The following is an 18,122-nucleotide window of genomic DNA, read 5'->3' as shown; positions in this document are numbered from 1 at the left end:
AAAAAAACAAAAAAGAAAACAACACAATAAATATACCCTCAAAATAAGGAATCATTTTTAAAGTATAAGTGAAAGTTTCTGCTAAGGTGAAATTTCACTGATAGCAAAAACAATAATTTCCTGACAAAATCAGTTTCACTGAAATCATTTCACTCATCCCTAATTTTGACCAAGACTCTGCTTCTGCCCTGCATATGAATGCTCCAGTCAGCTCTGGGGCCACCAGGCAACTGTCTATTGTTGGATGAAAGTAACATCTCAGGACATCCTGGAATTAAGACAATTAACACCTCTAAGAACCTTAATTGGTTGTAATAAATCTCTTGCAGAAGAATGCTGTTCAGGGAAAGCTGCCTCAATGTCTTTTGTCAGTCCTGAGAGGTCAAAGTTGTGAGTGAGATCAGCAGTTTCACTGCTTCATGATGAAAAGGCTTTAGCAGACAGAGATTTTTTTTTTCTGGAAAGCCCCTCAAAATCTGGTTTAATTGTTAAACAGTCCCTAAGCTATATCTGTAAACAAAAACATTCCTATGTTGTATGGTGAAACAATCTAGCTTTATAGACAACAGCTATTTACATGGAATATTCAGCAAGAACTTGCCATAAACATTTGACGGTGGTCTGCACAACCTAAGTACTTTTTGACATGTGCTCCTGTGGCTAGGTCTCTGAAGGTAAATTACTATATTGGGTAACTGTTTGTATTTAGCCAGTGGAAGGAGATGGGCAGGTGGACGGTAAACACTACCAGTGCTACTTTATCAGAGAAGGGGACAAGTATAGTGATTCAACAAGATTTTCTAACCTGTCCGATCGCTCTTCCCTCCCAACAAGCATCAGCCTATGGTGCCTGCAGGTATTTAAAAAATATGACATCATAGTCTAATCATACTCCTAGAATGAGATCCTAATAGGTTGGACTTGATGGACTAATGTCTTTATTCAACCTCAAATACTATGTAACTACTATGTAACTACTAATCCAGCCGAAAATGGCCAAATCAGGCCTCCCTCCTATAACATCTGGGGGCCTTTTATGGTGCCTAGTTTAAGATTGCATCCGCCATGTAGAAAGTAAAATACTATACTTGTTTAATTTTCAATTCAAGAAACTGAAAACATCCAACTGTGTCAATAGTTGAAATGTCCACTTGCTTTGTCAAGTGGGTAAATGATTGCACCATACCAGAAATAAGCAAACCTCATAAAAGTTTTCACATTGACACTTTTTATTATTCATATTAGGATGATCTAAATATACAATATAATACATATAATGGAGTTCTTTTACACTGCAAAAAGAAAATATTATTGATAATATGGATTGGTCTCCAAAGTATGGCTCCTGTCTGGTCCTGAACAAACCGTCACTCAGAACAGACCAATGCTTGACCTGAGTTAATCTGGCCATACACTGTTCTATTTTTTTCATTCAACTCACGGGTTTAACAAAAAAAAAATAAACGGATTCCTCCATAAATGCTTACGAGCGTTGATTGAGGAATCTCCCACTGCCTTCATTTTATTCTGACAGCGGCCACCTGCCGCTGTCCGAATACCCAACCAGCTCACTGGCTGTTCATACAAAGATTTTACGACCTGCTCCTTTTGATCAGCTGGTCGAGGGATGTCAGCTGAAAGGGTTCCAACAGCAGTACCCACTGTTCGAATTAGCACAGTGTATGGCCACCTTTACAGTAGAATGTCAAGTGAAAGCTATACAAATAACCAGGAGGCTGAACACTCTTCAATATTGTGTTGTGCTAGAATAACCCATGGGAGAAAATCTTCTAGTGGACTCTCTTGAAAGTTCCAATTTTATCCTTGTCGCACATGTGTGCCAGAGCTGCGTTGCCTTTGTTGGTTGGAGTGCTATTTAAAATTAATAGCACTGCAACGTGTTGGTAACATGCATTAACATGTGTTTTGTTACCGCACCTCAGATCATCACAAAAGTGTGTTTTAGCCCTTAGTGACAGGAATAAATAAATTGGCTTTGGTACTTGTACAAAGAGATTCCAGTGGTACCTTAATGGAATATTTTTTTAAAATTATATTATGTTTTCTTAAAGCGAGGAAGAGGTCCAGGAAGAAAGAAAAGGAAGAAAGCAAGCCAAAAAAAAACTTCCTCCTTTACCCCATGTACCTATTGTCTGGTGTTTTTACTGGCCTTCTTTTGAAAATGATAGCTGTTTCACTGTCATGCTGAGCTACTGTATTGTAGGAATGCACCAAGTGAACTCTGATGCCCTGTGTAGCACCCACCAGTAACCCCTTTAAACTGCCAGGCAGAATGTTGCACCCCAGCCGCGTTGACTTAAGCATTTGATGCTTTCACAGTGATCCATGCTGACCAATAAGAAGCGCCTCTTACTTCCGAGAGTACTTCTCATTGGTCATCGTGGTCATGACCAATCAGCACTCGTCATTTGTGGGCATTGTGCTAGCGCCCACAGTGTAAAGGTATGAACAGTGGGCGCAGAGAGAGGTAGTGGAGCGGTGTGAGTATTTTCATTGTCTCACATTATGTGTGAGAAAGTGGATTTTCTCTTATCTCTATGGGTTGAGCTTGATGGACTTGTGTCTTTCTTCAACCTGGCAATCTATGTAACTATGTAACAATTTAAAAAAAAAATATCAACGTAGCATTTCCAAACAGTTCAGCTCCTGACTCCTAGACCTCATAATGTACAGTTACAAAACAAGTTATAATAAATAATGCAAAAGATTGGTTGCATAAATAAATGTAAAAAGAGTGTAAACACTGTTGAGGGTCAGCATGCAACTTTGATTCTAAACATAACATAATTCGATACCTGAAATTCCATATTTGTCCAAATTCATGGTGTCCAGTTGCTGACTGGGGTATACGCCACATTTTCACACTTTCATAGCCACTGGAGCAGAGGAACTATAGGTAATCTTTCTGTATTTATTTCACTTCTATGCTTCTAAGAACAGGGCAAAGTCGGTATGTGGAAAGGTAAAAAGTGAGACTTGAAAAGATGTTTATATCGAAGGTAGAGTTGGCATTTTTTTTGCATAGAAGGCACAGATATAGAATATGTTATATTTTATCTTTTTAAAGGTAGAGCATTTAAACATTAAAAAGTGACCAAATACAAAGTAACTTTCATTAGTAATGTGTCTATGATTTTTTAAGCCTTTTCTCTGTAAAAAAAAAAAAAGATTCTCCTTGGCAATTATTGGAATGTTATGTAGATCAAAACATACATGTGCAATCTAGGAGGGGGGAGTAAAATGGGTGGATCCGCGATGAGGGATCTGGGCCTTTATTGTACATCCTAGATTTAAAGTGACACTAAACTCGAGTTAAATATTAAAAATGCATCCAAGTACCTAACGATTAACAAAATTGTAGCTTATTTGATCATCAGTCAGCTGTAGATCCTCAAATCATCTCTGAATTCATGCTGACATTGTCCTTCATTCTGAAGGGTGACTACTTTTGTTCTCCATAGTCCCTGTGTGTGTTGCAATGTAGCCACCACTCCAAGCTCGCTCCTGAGATTAACTATAATCCCCACACAAATTAGTAAACTAAATATGAGATTGTAGTCCATCACGGGAGCAAGCTTGGCGCTCTGGCTACTTTACAACACACAGGGAACATGGGGAACAAAAGTAGCCACCCTCCAGAAGGAAAGACAGTGTCATTACAAATTCAGAGATGATTTGAGAATCTATAGCTAAGTGATGAACAAATAACGTAAATTTTGTTATTAGTTAAGGTACTTGAATGCATTTTTAAGATTTAACTCCTGAGTTTATTGTCACTTTAACAATAACATGCAGGTTCAACTTGCAACTTGTAAAGCTAGCAACATATTTGTTTAAATTAAAAGGGGTACAGAACATGCCCATTCACACACGTCCACTTTGGTTCATTTTGTTTAAGCATATTGCATTAGGGAAGCCCATTCATTTGGAATCGGCTGATTGATTAAAGATGAACTCTAGGCTCCCAAAACACCATTTAATGCATTTATCGAAAAAATGTATGTATTTTGCAACCTCAATTACAAAAAAAGTTGGGACGCTGTGTAAATGCCCCAACCCACTGAAGCCCCGCCCCCAAACCGGTCACCAAGCTATGTGTGGAGGAGGAAGGAATGAGACAGGGAGGAGAGAGGGAGGAACCTCCCTGTCCCTCACTTGCTGGTCATTGATGAGGCATCGAAATCGATGTCCCCAGTGTTTTGGTTTTTTTTTATTGGACAGCTTGGACCAATAGCAACTTTAAATAGGAATGTCCAGATACCCATACTAGTATCGGTATCGGGGCTGATATAGGGCATTTTCAGGAGTATTTATATATCATCATCTACGGTACATAACATCATCAAAAGATTCCGAGAATCTGGAAAAATCTGTGCACAAGGGATAAGGCTGAAACACAATATTGGATTGATTTTTGGGCCCTCAGACGGCACTGCATTAAAGACAAGCATGATTATGTGATGTACGTCACTGCATGGACTCAGGAATGTTTCCACAAATCACTGTCTGTGAACACAGTTCGCTCTGCCATTCAAAAATGCAAGTTAAAGCTCTATCATAGAAGCCATATCTGAACATGATCTAGAAATGCTGCTGTCCTGTCTGGGTCAAAGCTTATTTAAAATGATCTGGTGCAAGGTGAAAAACTGTTCTGTGGTCAGACAAATAAAAATGTGACATTCTTTTTGTCAACCACGGGTGCTGCGTCCTCTGGACTAAAGAGGACAGGGACCTTACAGCTTGTTATCGGTGCTCAGTTCAAAAGCCTGCATCTCTGATAGTATGGGTGTGCATTAGTGCGTATGGAATGGGCAGCTTGTACATCTGGAAAGGCACCATCAATGCTGAAAGATATATCCAGGATTTAGAACATCATATGCTCCCATCCAGATAGCATCTTTTTAAGAGAAGGCCTTTCATATTTTAGCAGGACAATGCTAAACAGCATACTGCATGTATGACAACAGCATGGCTTCATAGTAGAAGAGTCTGGGTGCTTAACTGGCTTGCCTGCAGTCCAGACCTTTCACCAATTAAAAATATTTGGCGCATCTCGAAACAAAAAATAGAAGACCCAGGACTGTTCAGCAGTTAGAATCATGTATCAGGCAAGAATGGGACTATATTCCTCTCCCAAACGCCAGCAACTGGTCTCCTCAGTTCCAAGACATTTACAGAGTGTTGTTAAAAGAAGAGGGGGTGCTACACCATGGTAAACATGGCCCTGGCCCAACTTTTTTGAAACGTGTTGCTGCCATCAAATTCAAAATTATAATTTTTTTCTTAAAATTATACATTCTTCTCAGTTTAAACATTGGATATGTTTCTACAATATGTTCTATTGTGAAATAAAATATGGGTTTATGAGATTTTCAAATCATTCCATTGTGTTTTTATGTAGATTTTACATAGCGTCCCAACTTTTTTGGAATTGGGGTTGTAAATGCAACTAGTATAGGTGCCTCAGTCTATCTTGATATCTTGATGTAATCCCCTGTACAGCAGCACTGTGAGATGGGGAAGGGGGTCTGCTTCAAGGCTGCCAAGTAACTTCTGGAAGAGGGAGCAGGATGAGCTTAAGCTGCTTAGAAACTGACTACAATTACCTTCAGGGACTCTGCTATGAACTGAGTATACATTGTTTGAGTGCTTGCAGCTACAGAGGTCAGGGAGGGCTTGTTTTAAAGCTCATTTACTACTTGCTAAGAATATGAAAATACTTAATTTATCATATGTAGTCTAGCTACAGGTTACCATTTAAATGTAAAGGAATTACCTTTAATCAGATCAACTAAAAAAATATGCAAAAATAGAAGAAAGAGTTTTTAAGGCACCAAATCGAACATTTGACACCAACTCAAATGTGTGATTTGGTGCCTTAAAAACACTTTCTTCTATTTTTCTACATACGTACGACTTTGGGGTTTGGCACCATTGGACAGAGGTATCACCAATGCACTGTAATAAAAAAAATAGGCAGTTATCAGCAAGCCCAGTTTTGTTAAATGTAGCACTGTTTGTGGTACTTGAAGATGAGTTTGGTAGATTTTAGCATAATCCCAGTGAATTAGCGCTCTCCAATGACAACTAATGTCCAGACTCTGTATGATACCTTCATGCAAAAGCTCTGCCTTTTTACATTGTAAACAATCAAGCTTCATTTTAGTTCTTATTTTGTGGCAATAGGGTCGCTAAGCTATCAAGCAGTAATCAGCCTGTCATGCCTGATTTTCATACCCATGTAGAATACCTCAGCTTGCTCCAGGCAACATTTTTTTCCCAACATCTAAATAAAACAGAGTTGCCTAGTAATCAAGATTTGGGCCAACAAACCAGCCAAAACAACAGTTGATTGGTTGATTTACTTTTTGGACGTCTTCAGCACTGATGTAACCATCACTTTCACAGCCCTGAGAAAACAAAAGCATAGTTGGCATGGAATGAGACATCTGTGACCAAAAAAACAGAAATTGTCCTAAGCCAGTGTTAGACCCAATCCCACATATTCCCATTACAATAGACAGACAATATTGCTACAGTCTGCAGTCTGTTGGTCCATATATATATACACACACAGAGGTCAGGGATGGCCTGGTTTAAAGCTCATTTACTACTTGCTAAGAATATGCAAATACTTGATTGATCATCTGCAGTCTAGCTACAGGTTACCATTTTAATTTAAAGGAATTTCCTTTAATCGGATCAACTAAAAAATAAGCAAAAATAGAAGAAAGAGTTTTTAAGGCACCAAATCGAACATTTGACACCAAATCACATAATTGTATTCCAAAGTTAAAAAACATTAAAATATTTTACAAAAAAATTCACAGTATGTCACAGTTCCTTGTACATTGATCCATTGCCAGGTTTTGCCTCCTGCCTGAGCTGCTCGGTTTCCCGTGAATCCACCCTGAACCTCGTGCACCTGTGCTTTAGCATTCGAGCAACGTGTCTCCATGCTAGTAGCCGGACCTCTCTGTTTCTTGTTGCATTGCTGTTTGAGTATACCTTGTATTTTGTGTCTTTGCTTGCTCTTGTTGTTTTCAGTGTTCCCTTCCTGCTGTGCTCTTACATTCCCTCTGTTTTCTGTCCATGTACCTCCTAGTTTGCTGTGGCTGTGTTCCCTCCACAGCATTGTTTCATGCTCTGTTTGTGGTTGCCTCCTGCTCCTGCTTCCTGTAGTTATTGTGCTCTGCACTATTGTGCACCTCCCTCCTTTTTCCTGTGCATTCTTTGGTGCGTATCTCTTGTCTCTGTGGGTACATCTGTTGTGTGGTCCCTTCTGTTACCTGCTCCGTGTGTCATGCATGTTCCCTGCGTCTTCCCTCTAGTGCCCGTTTTCTTTACCTTGTATCCTGCCCAGTGTGCTGTGGTCCCTGAGCACCCGCTGGCACTGTGCCTGCGCGGGAGCTCAACACCCACACCATCAGTGGTCTGGTGAAGACTAAGGATGGGCTCGGCGTGTTCACAGCTCCACGTGCTGAGCTACCTTTAACTATTAAAGTATATTTCCTCTTTTCAACATTTACAACTCTGTCTAGCCAACAATAGCAGTCTCATTTACAGTTATAAGTCATGGCACACATGCTAGTTATTAGTGTTTGCTTTTTTAGGTGCCGATTTGCAGAGCAAAATGCGAAAAAGACAATGTGAGCGAAAAGATCGAATGTGCCACAACATCTAACAGTGAGACTTGTTAAAAAATGAAACACTGACCGTTTTTCTGTTTCACAGCATGTAAAATTTATGAGCTGCTCCCTTAAAATCTCCCTTTTTGTTATTTTATTACTGGCCATTAGACAACTTCTTTCACAACCATGGAAACAAAGAAGAAAAAAAATCTTTGTTACTTTGCCCAGAGTCAATGCTGTGTGCAAAAAGCAAGGGAGGTGGGGTGAGACATACTTGTAGGAGAAATGTCACACTTCCCCCCCAGATTCTCAAATTATGCAAATGGTTGGTGTTTAGGATCTGCGGCCTTGATCTCCACAGCACTCAACAGCAGGAATTTAGAGATGATTTGAGAACCTACTCAAGTGATACTTAAATAAGATACATTTTTGTTAATAGTTAAGGTACTTGAATGCATTTTTAAGATTTAATTCCTGAGTTTAGTGTTACTATAATTCAAAATGCTGTTCTTTTTCAGTTTACGTACAATATGATATTTAGTTCAATTCAGGTACAATTCCTCGGAAATCAGTCCTTGATCTGGCAATATCTCACAACCTGTGTAGAGGTCAGCATACTACAGTATTTCCAAGAATATTTTTTAATCCGTTAAGATGCGTCATGAATTTTGACAGCAACTGTTGAAAAATTGTTAGATTTATTTGGCACCTAATATGCTAAAATGTGGTCTAGTCAAGTTAACAAGTCATAAAAGCTTCCTTCCAAGGGCACACAGATTCTGGGACATAACTACATCTTTTGTATACCCTATGCCGCACTGCTCATGCCTCCCTTTCCAGTGAAATCTCTGCAGCACCTGGTATAAATAAATTGTGCATTTAGCGGCATTCCTGGTTTTCAATTTAACATAATCTATTGATATTCAAGATGGTGGTGGATTCAATATATTGTATACTCTATCTACTAATATAAATATACAAAAACACAATCCCTATGAACCTGGCTCTTTTTATGATTGGTCTAAGGTTGAGAGTGGCATGCTACAGGGTTCAGTGCTAGGCCCCATACTGTTTAACCTGTTTATTAATGATATTGGGGAAGGTGTTAATAGCCATGTTTCTGTGTTTGCTGATGATACTAAAATAAGGAAGGTAATAGACTTAGACATTATAACATTACAGGAGAACCTGGATAAAATAGGGGAGTGGGCAACTATATGGCAAATGAGGTTTAATGTTGAAAAATGTAAAGTAATGCATTTTGGGGTTAAAACAGGCAAGTGGCATTAAGACCATATACTTGGCACCACCCTGGGAGACCTTATATAAGGCTTGTGCCACCTGTCAACCATCTAACACCTTAGATCACTCTGAATCACTTCCCCAACCCCTGGGCCTGGCCGGCACCGTGTCACCCATATGTTTTTTATAGTGATAAGACATAGAAGTGACATCACCATGTTGTCTCTGTTGCAAACTTACGTGGTTGTTTATTGTTCAAATGTTACATGGTTAATAGTAATACATTGTCGAGATGTCTAGGCTAAGTACTAAATAAGTTTGTCCGGGGGAGCATGTCACTGTGCTCCCCTAACCTTGGGTAGTCTGAGATCCCTTGGACTCCACTATCCAACGTTCATTCGTTGTTGTGGATACACTCCGCCCGCGGTACTGCCCGCTTTTGCATCCATCATGTTCCAACTCCTTCCCCTTCCCAACCTCTGCACCCTAATTTTTCTCTCTACGCTACTTTCCCCTGACTTTTCCCCTTCATCAGGTGCATCACGGAAGAACATGTTCACTCTACTGCCCATCCTCCAACCTCAAATAGGTGGACACCTCTGGCGTTCTTCACCCCCTAGATCACAATGCCCTTAAAAGTCTTAAGCCTCAACGTACAGGGGTTTACCTCTCCACACAAGCGCACAAAAGCATTCCGCTTCTTTAATCCTCCCATGCTGACATTATCTGCCTGCAGGAGACCAGTTTCTCTAAAACCTCTTGCCCTAAATACTTTAGCGTGCAATATCCTCACATGTGTTTGGCAAATGATGAATGCAAGCGAAAAGGGGTATATCAATCTCCTACTACGCCCCTAACTCTGACCAAATTGCATTTTTTAGGGACTTACTGGAAAGGGGCTTGCAGTTCGGGTACTGTGATCATGTGTGGAGATTCTAATCTTGTTCTTGTTCCCCACAGATATAAATCCAAAGACTCCTCTACCTACTTGCACACAGCCAAGGCATTCTGAGACCTTCTATCGACCCACTCCTTGGTCGACAGCTGGAGAGAAGTGAACCCTGCAAAGGTAGATTACACCCACTATTCACACCCACATGACGTCTTCTAGGATTGACCACATCCTTCTTTCCCCTTGCATGTTGCCCTCACTAATGCACTCTCATCTCCTCCCAGTCCCATGGTCAGACCACTCTGCGGTCTCCATACTTCTCTCTGATATATCGCCTAAGGGCACTACTTTTACCTGGACATTGAATGATTCCTTATTGTCAGACCCTTTAGCCAAGTCAGCCTCCTATTTGGCAGAATATGTGGCTCATAACGACACACCAGACACATCCCCAACACTATTATGGGAGGATCACAAACCTGTGCTCCGGGGCAAACTCATCCAACTAGCCTCAAAAATTAAGAAGGACAGGCTCCGACACCTTACAACATTAGAACAAGAATACTACTCATGCGCACAAATCTTCACCCAGGCCCCCACAAAGCCCAACAAATCCAAATCGGAGGCGGCGCGCCATGCACTCGATTTACTGCTGACCGAACATGCGGCCAAACAACTACACCGCACGGCACACAAGTACTATCTAAAGGGTAACAAGGCAGACGCCTTATTGGCGAATAAGCTGTGCTCCTTAGACCCCTCCTTTTAAACCTTTTAAACTGCGAACTGCTTCGGGTTCCCTCACCTGCAACCCCACCACCATCCTAGAAATCTTCCACCAACACCTTACTTCATTGTATTCCGTGCCAGGGCCTACACGGGTGGGAGAATCTGATCAGTTTTTTGAGGGACTACAACTCCCATCACTTTTAGCATCCCACAAAGAAATGCTAGATGAACCAATAACAGAGCAGGAAGTCATGCGAGCCATCAACTCGCTCCCCAAGGGTAAGAGACCCGGCCCAGATGGCTTCACAGTTCCCTACTACACCACCTTCAAAATCCAGCTGGCACCCCTTTTGACCGCTTCCTTTAACCACGTATGCTCGGGCGCACCCCCTGGTAAAGAATCCCTCACTACGTCCATCTGCATGATATCAAAACCCAACACGGACCAATCCCATTACACAAATTTCAGACCCATATCACTACTTAATGTGGATGTAAAATTGCTGGCCAAAATACTAGCAAACAGGCTGAATGGGACCTAACGCAGCCGAATCAACGCAGAAGTCAGAGGTGCAACGCAGAGTGCAGAGATCAGCGGTGTGATGCAGAGTACAGCAGTGGGACGCAGAGGTCAGTGGTGTGCCGCAGAGTGCAGCGTTGTGACGCACAGTGCTTAGGTCAGTGGTGTGACGTAGAGGTCAGCAGTGTGATGCAGAGTGCAGATGTCACCCGTGTGATGCAGAGATCAGCAGTGTGATGCAGAGTGCAGAGGTCAGTGGTGTGACTTACAGTGCAGAGGTCAGAGGTGTGACTTAGACAGTGACTAGGTGTGACTTACAGTGAAGAGGTCAGTGGTGTGACGCAGAAGTCAGCAGTGTGACTTACAGTGCAGAGGTCAATCCTTACTCCTGCAGGGTCTGTGGTGGCTCAGGTGGGCTGTGAAGGATCTCTGGTGGTCTCTGCAGGGTCTCAGGGTGCTAAGCCCACCTGAGACCCTGCAGAGCCCACCATAGACCCCGACACAGATCCTGCAAATCCCCCCTGAGACCCGGTTGATTATTTTTACAGATCCTGCACAGCCCCCGTGACCCTGCAGTCTCAGGGGGCTGTGCAGGATCTGTGGTGGGCTCTGCCCACCGTAGACCTCGCAGAGCTCACCACAGATCTTGCAAAGCCCCCTTTTACCCAGCAAAGCCCCCCACAGATCCTGCAAAGATCCCCCAAGACCCTGCAGGATCTCAGGGGGGCTCTGCAGAATCTGTGGTGGGCTTTGCAAACTGCCAAAAAGGTATTGCACAGCACACCTGAGACTTTTTGGTGGGCTGTGCAGAATCTATGCTGGGCTCTGCCAGCACGGTCCTCTTACCTTGCACGGCCTGACCTCTTTGGAACACGGCCTCCTTGTCCTCGGCGCCCGACGCGTCCTCCTTGTCATCTTCGCCGACCAACTGGAGCTTGGGCAACGCCTCCCACCTCCTCTGTCAGTGTCTCTGCCCCCCACCTCTTCCATCTCCTCTCGGGGGGCACTCGACAAATTTTTTTCTCTCATGGGGGCCACATTTCATAGTTTAAAATAAAATGTAACTGTATCGAGTTTAAAGGAGAACTATGAGGTGAGTGCTTTTCACTCACCTCATAGTTCTAGCCGTAGGTCTGCTGCAGACCTTACCAATCAATTCTTCACAATCCTTTCGGCCAGCGTTCACTGAAAGAGCACAGGCCGCAAGGATCCGAGGGGGGCGGCGACTATAATTTGCATATTAATTAGCTGCAATATTTACATATGAATGGGCCACAGCTTATTGATATGCAAATCAGCACGACCCATTCATATGTAAATATCTCGGCCAGGACACGGGACAGGAACAGCGCCGGCAGCTCCGGAGAGAGAGCACAGACTAGAGAGAGCTGGGTGAGGAAGTGTTTTTTTTGGCCTCCCCCACCAGCTCCCTCTAGTGTCTACTGTGTAGTAGTGCCGGCTCTGCTAAGAGCCGGCCATCAGGCATAGCAAACCGGCCCAAACACAATCAGGTTGATTGTGTTCGGGTCGGCCCAGCCCACCGGCAAGTGCCCGGTTTGCCCTATGTCCAGTCCCGCCGTGCATACGATGTTCTACTCACCCTCACTAACCCTATCACCTCCCTCCCCAACCTTACAGTTATCCTCAAACAATTTGCCTCCATATCGGGACAAGTAGTCAATGACTCCAAATCCACAGCACTCAACATCTCCTTACCTCCAACACTAGTAGAATCTCTACAGGAACAATTCCCCTACAAATGGTCCTCAGACACACTCCCATATCTGGGCATTAACCTTACTTCCTCCTACCGTACGCTCTATAGAGCCAACTACCCAGCGATGATCTCTAAATTAACAGGCCTTCTTAACCAATGGTCAAAATACCATCTCTCCTGGCTCAGCAAAATCGCAGCTATTAAAATGTCCTTCCTGCCAAAAATTCTATATCTATTCAGGGTACTACCTGTTGCAGTCCCTTCTCCAATCCTGCGTAACCTACAATCCAAAGTATTCCGCTTCATCTGGAACGCCAAACACTTGGCCTTGGGATTTAGATTAGTGATGGTGAACCTTGACACTCCAGCTGTTTTGGAACTACAAGTCCCATGAGGCATTGCAAGGCTCTGACAGCCACAGACATAACTCCCAGAGGCAGATGCATGTTGGAATTTGTAGTTTTGGCACAGCTGGAGTGCCGAGGTTCGCCATCACTGCCCTAGACTGACTAGATGAGGACCGGGCAATCAGCGGCTCCCTGCGGGGAGTTATCGCTACAAAGGCTTCAAAACAACAAAAAGAATAGCCTCCTGGCTTCCACTTTACACAGTAGTACTTCTGACCCACTGGTCCTCTTGAAAGTGCTGTCACTTGTACTGGTGGCCCCTCAGGCTCCCGGCTCTCCTAGCCTCACCAGCACACTCACCACCAGCACACTCACCACTTCACTTCAACCTCCAGCACACTCACCACTTCACTCCACTTTAGGTTCTGGGGAAGTCCTCCTGACTCCTGAACACCGTCCGTTCCTATCCCAGTAGGAGCTTGCCTGACTTCTGTCTGACTTCTGGGGGTGTTCTCCTGACACCTGAACATGGTCTGTTCCTCTTTCCCAGCAGGAGCTAATTCCCCTAGCCAGCATCCTTTTCTTAATGGCTGTGCACACCTGTGCCATTATCGAGTGCTGGCCACTGCTAAAGCCTGGATCCAGGACTAGGGATCTTATCTTTCCTCCAGAATCACCTTGAAATCTCCCAGTTCCAGGATCCCAAGCCGAATCCAGACAATCCCTTGCTTCCTGACACGTCTCAGCCCATCTGGCTGAGAGTCCCAGGTGATCATAACACCCAATACTACAGTGGGATTGCCACACAATACCACAATATGTACACAACTTTTATGTTTATTTTTGTTAGTCCCCACTCATTATACTCTTAAGTGTCATAGTTACATACATAGTTACATAGTATTTGAGGTTGAATAAAGACACGGGTTATATATATATATATATATATATATACATACACACACACTGTATGTAACAGAAAATTGTTACCTTATACTTCCGTAATTTTCCTTTCCTGGCTCCTCCTCATGCCAGCCTACGATGGGTCTGCTCCGCCCTCTTGACTCCCCATGGGACCACCCTAATAGCAATTAAAAAGGACCCCTACTCAGCGTCCAGTGTTCCATCTGTAACTAGCTTGCGAAGGCCAAGGGGGGGGAAACAGTGCGGTTGACATAAGGAGGAGCCAGGAAAGGAAAATTACAGAAGTATAAGGTAATTATTTTCAGTTTTTCCTGGCTCCCTCCTCATGTCAGCCTATGATGGGATGTAAAATCAATAAACTAGGGAGGGAGATAATAAACAAGCAAATACCAGTAAAATAACTGCCAATAATCACTTTAATTAGAAAGAGCAGCTGAAAGAACTGGCACTCCCAAAGAGCTTTCGGCTCCAAATCTAACATCTAACTTATAGTGTCGCATGAAGATGTTTGGTGTGTTCCAGCTTGCAGCTTTGCAGATGGTATCCACTGGAAGTCTTGTGTAGGTCGTCCAAGAAGCCGACATCAACCTTGTTGAATGAGCCTTCAGATCCACAGGAGGAGAAAGACTAGTGACCCTATAAGCCAAGGAGATAGCTTTCATGATCCATGCAGAAATAACTCTTTCCACGGGTAGCTCAGAAAAACAAATAAGTTACTCTCCTTCCTAAACGACTAAAAGTCCTCTTTAAGTATGTGGATAGATTTTCCACAAGGTCCAATTTCTTCCACTGCAACTCTTCCACCTCCGAAACACCCGCAGCGGGAAAAGCAGAGAGTTCGATTTCCCAATAACGTGGAAGCTTGAAGACACTTTCGGAAGGAACGAGGGGACTAGCAGAATTTGTTCGATAACTGAACAAAAAACGTTTTTTAGAGAGACTCATCGAGCTGAAGCAATCGCCACCAGGAAAACTGTCCTTAAGGTAAAATGACACAGAGAACAGGACTGTATAAGATCAAATCGACTCAGAAGGAGGGACCTCAAGACCACATAGAAATCCCACTTGGGAAAGAACGACTTTCAAGAAGGCTGAATTTTCAAAACAGCTTTCAGAAGCTGCACTACCAACGGATTAGATGACCACTTTGACCCTGTTAGAGCTGTGAGAGACAAGACCTGCACCTTCAGGGTGTTGAAGCTCAATCCATTATCCAAACCCTTCTGAAGAAACTCTAGAATATTGCCGACTGGAGGATTCAAAATTGTCCCGTGTTGTCATCTCTATGAAGCTAGCCCAGATCCAGGAATAAATTGCATTATTAGAATTTTCAAGAGGGTTTGTATTACTGGTTCTGAAATCTGCATGCCCTCTAACCGACTCCTTTCAGCCTCCAGGCCATAAGGTGTAAGCAGGTCCAGGTGACGGAACTCCCACTGCCCCAGTAGGTCTGGGCTCAATGGGAGAGGGATTGGATTTGTCACCTTCATCTGCCACAGAAGTGGAAACCATAGGCGTCTCGGCCAGAATGGTATGATCGTGATTGCATTCACTTGCTCCCTCTGGATCTTGTGAAGTACCTTCAAAATCATGCAAAATGGTGGGAACACATACACCAAGCGGAAATTCCACCTCTGAGCCCTGCGGTCGTAGAGGCAAGAGAAGAACCTGGGTAACCTATGGTTCTCTGATGTGGCCATAAGATCGATCTCTGGTCGACCCCAATGATGGAAAATTGGAGTCAGAACAGAATGGTTTAGTGCCCATTCGTTGTGGTCCAGTAGTCTCCGACTCAGTGTGTCCGCCTTGATATTCTCGGAACCCGGATGGTAACAAGCCATTAGACCCTGAAGGTTACTCTCTGCCAAAGCAAAGATCTGGGATGAAATCCACAGCAGTCGTTAACTCTTTGTGCCCCCTTGATTCCACACACATGCAACTGTTGTCTTGTTGTCCAACATAACTTTGACTTGCTTCTGCTGAAGAAAGGAGCAAAGGCGACTAGAGCCTCCCAAATTGCAGCCAACTCTAGAAGATTGGAGCTTGCCGGAACCAGCCCCAACCACGGAGCTTGCACCATATGCTGTCTACACACAGCTCCCCAGCCCTTGCTGCTGGCATCCGTTGTGATGATCAGCCAGTCCACTTCCCAGGAGAAAGATTGGTTGTGAAAGTCCACCAGACCAGAGATTGGCAAATCGATGGAGGAAGATAAATCCACCGCGTAAGGGACAAGAGGTCCCACTGATTTAGAAAACTGGACTGGAATAGCCTCTTGTGCCACCTTGTCCAAGGCAACACTGGTTCCGTTGACTCCAGGAGACCTAGAAAACTCATGACATGTCTCGAAGATAGCAGAGGAGTTTGCATTACTGCTAGAGCATTCTCTTGAACCAGTTAAATCTTCCTCAGAGAAAGAAAGATTCTTGCCACCACTGTATCAAACAAAATTCCCAAGTAATCGAGGCCCTGGGATGGAATCAAATAACTTTTCAGGAAGCCAGAGTTAAAATTCATGGTCAGTGGTTTGCGCGTGCACCTTGTGTAGCTCATAGAGCTGTACCAGGTGCAGCGTGAGCGTGTGTGCGCGCATTGCCTCGTGTGCGCACAGGCATGTCCCGACATGCCATTTGAACTTTCGTGCCCTCTGGGCTATAAAGGCTGTGACCTCCTAGCCTCATTTGCTGTCAGATTTGTTAACTTCCCTGTATTCCTGCATTCCTTGTATTCTGATCTGATTATCCGTTACTGACCCGGCTTGGCTTGACCTGCTTCTCTCCTGCGTCCTGAACCTCGGCTTGCTCCTGACGATCGATTCTGTCTCATCCCTGGTACTGCGTTGTCCGCATGTTGATGACCTCGGCCTGTTCCACAGGATTCTCCTGGCTCATCTTCTGGTGCCTTGCTGTCTGCTTGTTGTCTCTCCAGCTCATCTGACCTGGGCCCATTGAAGATCCACCCTGTCATGTGTTCTCCTGTACTCGTTACCTGTCTGGATCTACACACATCGCAGCATTAACTACTCAGCGGATTCCTTATCCATTGGCAACCTTGCTCCTCTGTGCCCCTGTACCCAATCCAGGTGCTCCGGGACCAGAGTTGTGAGAGAGGCTGCCCTCGTCACTTCAAACTCCCCTAAGGTACATGACAGAACTTTTCTCTTTGTTCAACAGCCAACCACACCTTGTGAGGGATTCGATGACTTGATCTCGATGTTTGCTGGCCTGACTGGTGGAGAATGCGAGGAGTAGTAGATCATCCAGGCAGTGGTAGATCTGGATCCCTGAAGGAGAGCTATTTGTGCTGACAGAACCTTGGAGAATGTCCTTGGAGCTGTAGAGAGGCCGAAAGGAAGACATCGAAATTGGAAGTGTTTGGAGCCGACTGTAAAACATAGTAAATGCTGATGTCTCTGGAATATTGGTATATGCAGGTAGGCATCCACCAGGTCTATGGAGACCATCCAGTGACCAGGTTTGGGACAGAATCATTCCTAGAGACCCCATCCTGACTGGAGAAGCCTTGATGATTGTGTTTAGAAACTTCAGGTCCAACACTGGTCGGGACTTCCCGGAAGCCTTCTTTACCAAAAATATAGGGGAATACACCCCTAGGCCCCTTTCTGCCACCGGCACCACAATTATGGCCCGATAACACAGCAATTTTGTAATATAGGTATGCAAACAACTCCACTTCTCTGGAGAGGAGGGGATCCTGGTTTGGACACAGAAGGACAGAGTGGGCCTTCTGGTAACCTTTATCCGATAACCTGTTTGGATGATGCCCAAGAGCCATCTATCGGTAATGCTGTCCGCCCACAACGGCTCGAAAAGAGACAACCTTGCTCCTACTGGAACTAAATGGGCAGACAAAACTTCAGAAAGTTTTTTCAACTTGCTTGGAACTGCAGAGAACTGAAAGAGCCTCTTCAGGTCTGACTCCAATCTCCGGTTCATAGGGTCACGGAAGGATACTGAGTCCTCCAAGGGTAAGGCAATATGTCGGGCCAGCCTTTGTAAGGCTGCATCCACTTTCAGAACCAACTCCAATATATCTACCTCACTCGCTTTAAAGGGATAAAGTTTTGCTACTCTATTAG

The sequence above is a fragment of the Nanorana parkeri genome, unplaced genomic scaffold, assembly GCF_000935625.1.
Source record: "Nanorana parkeri isolate BGI_ZX_2015 unplaced genomic scaffold, ASM93562v1 scaffold1839, whole genome shotgun sequence".
In the NCBI taxonomy this organism is placed as follows: Eukaryota; Metazoa; Chordata; class Amphibia; order Anura; family Dicroglossidae; genus Nanorana; species Nanorana parkeri.
Note: the sequence above shows the minus strand (reverse complement) of the source record.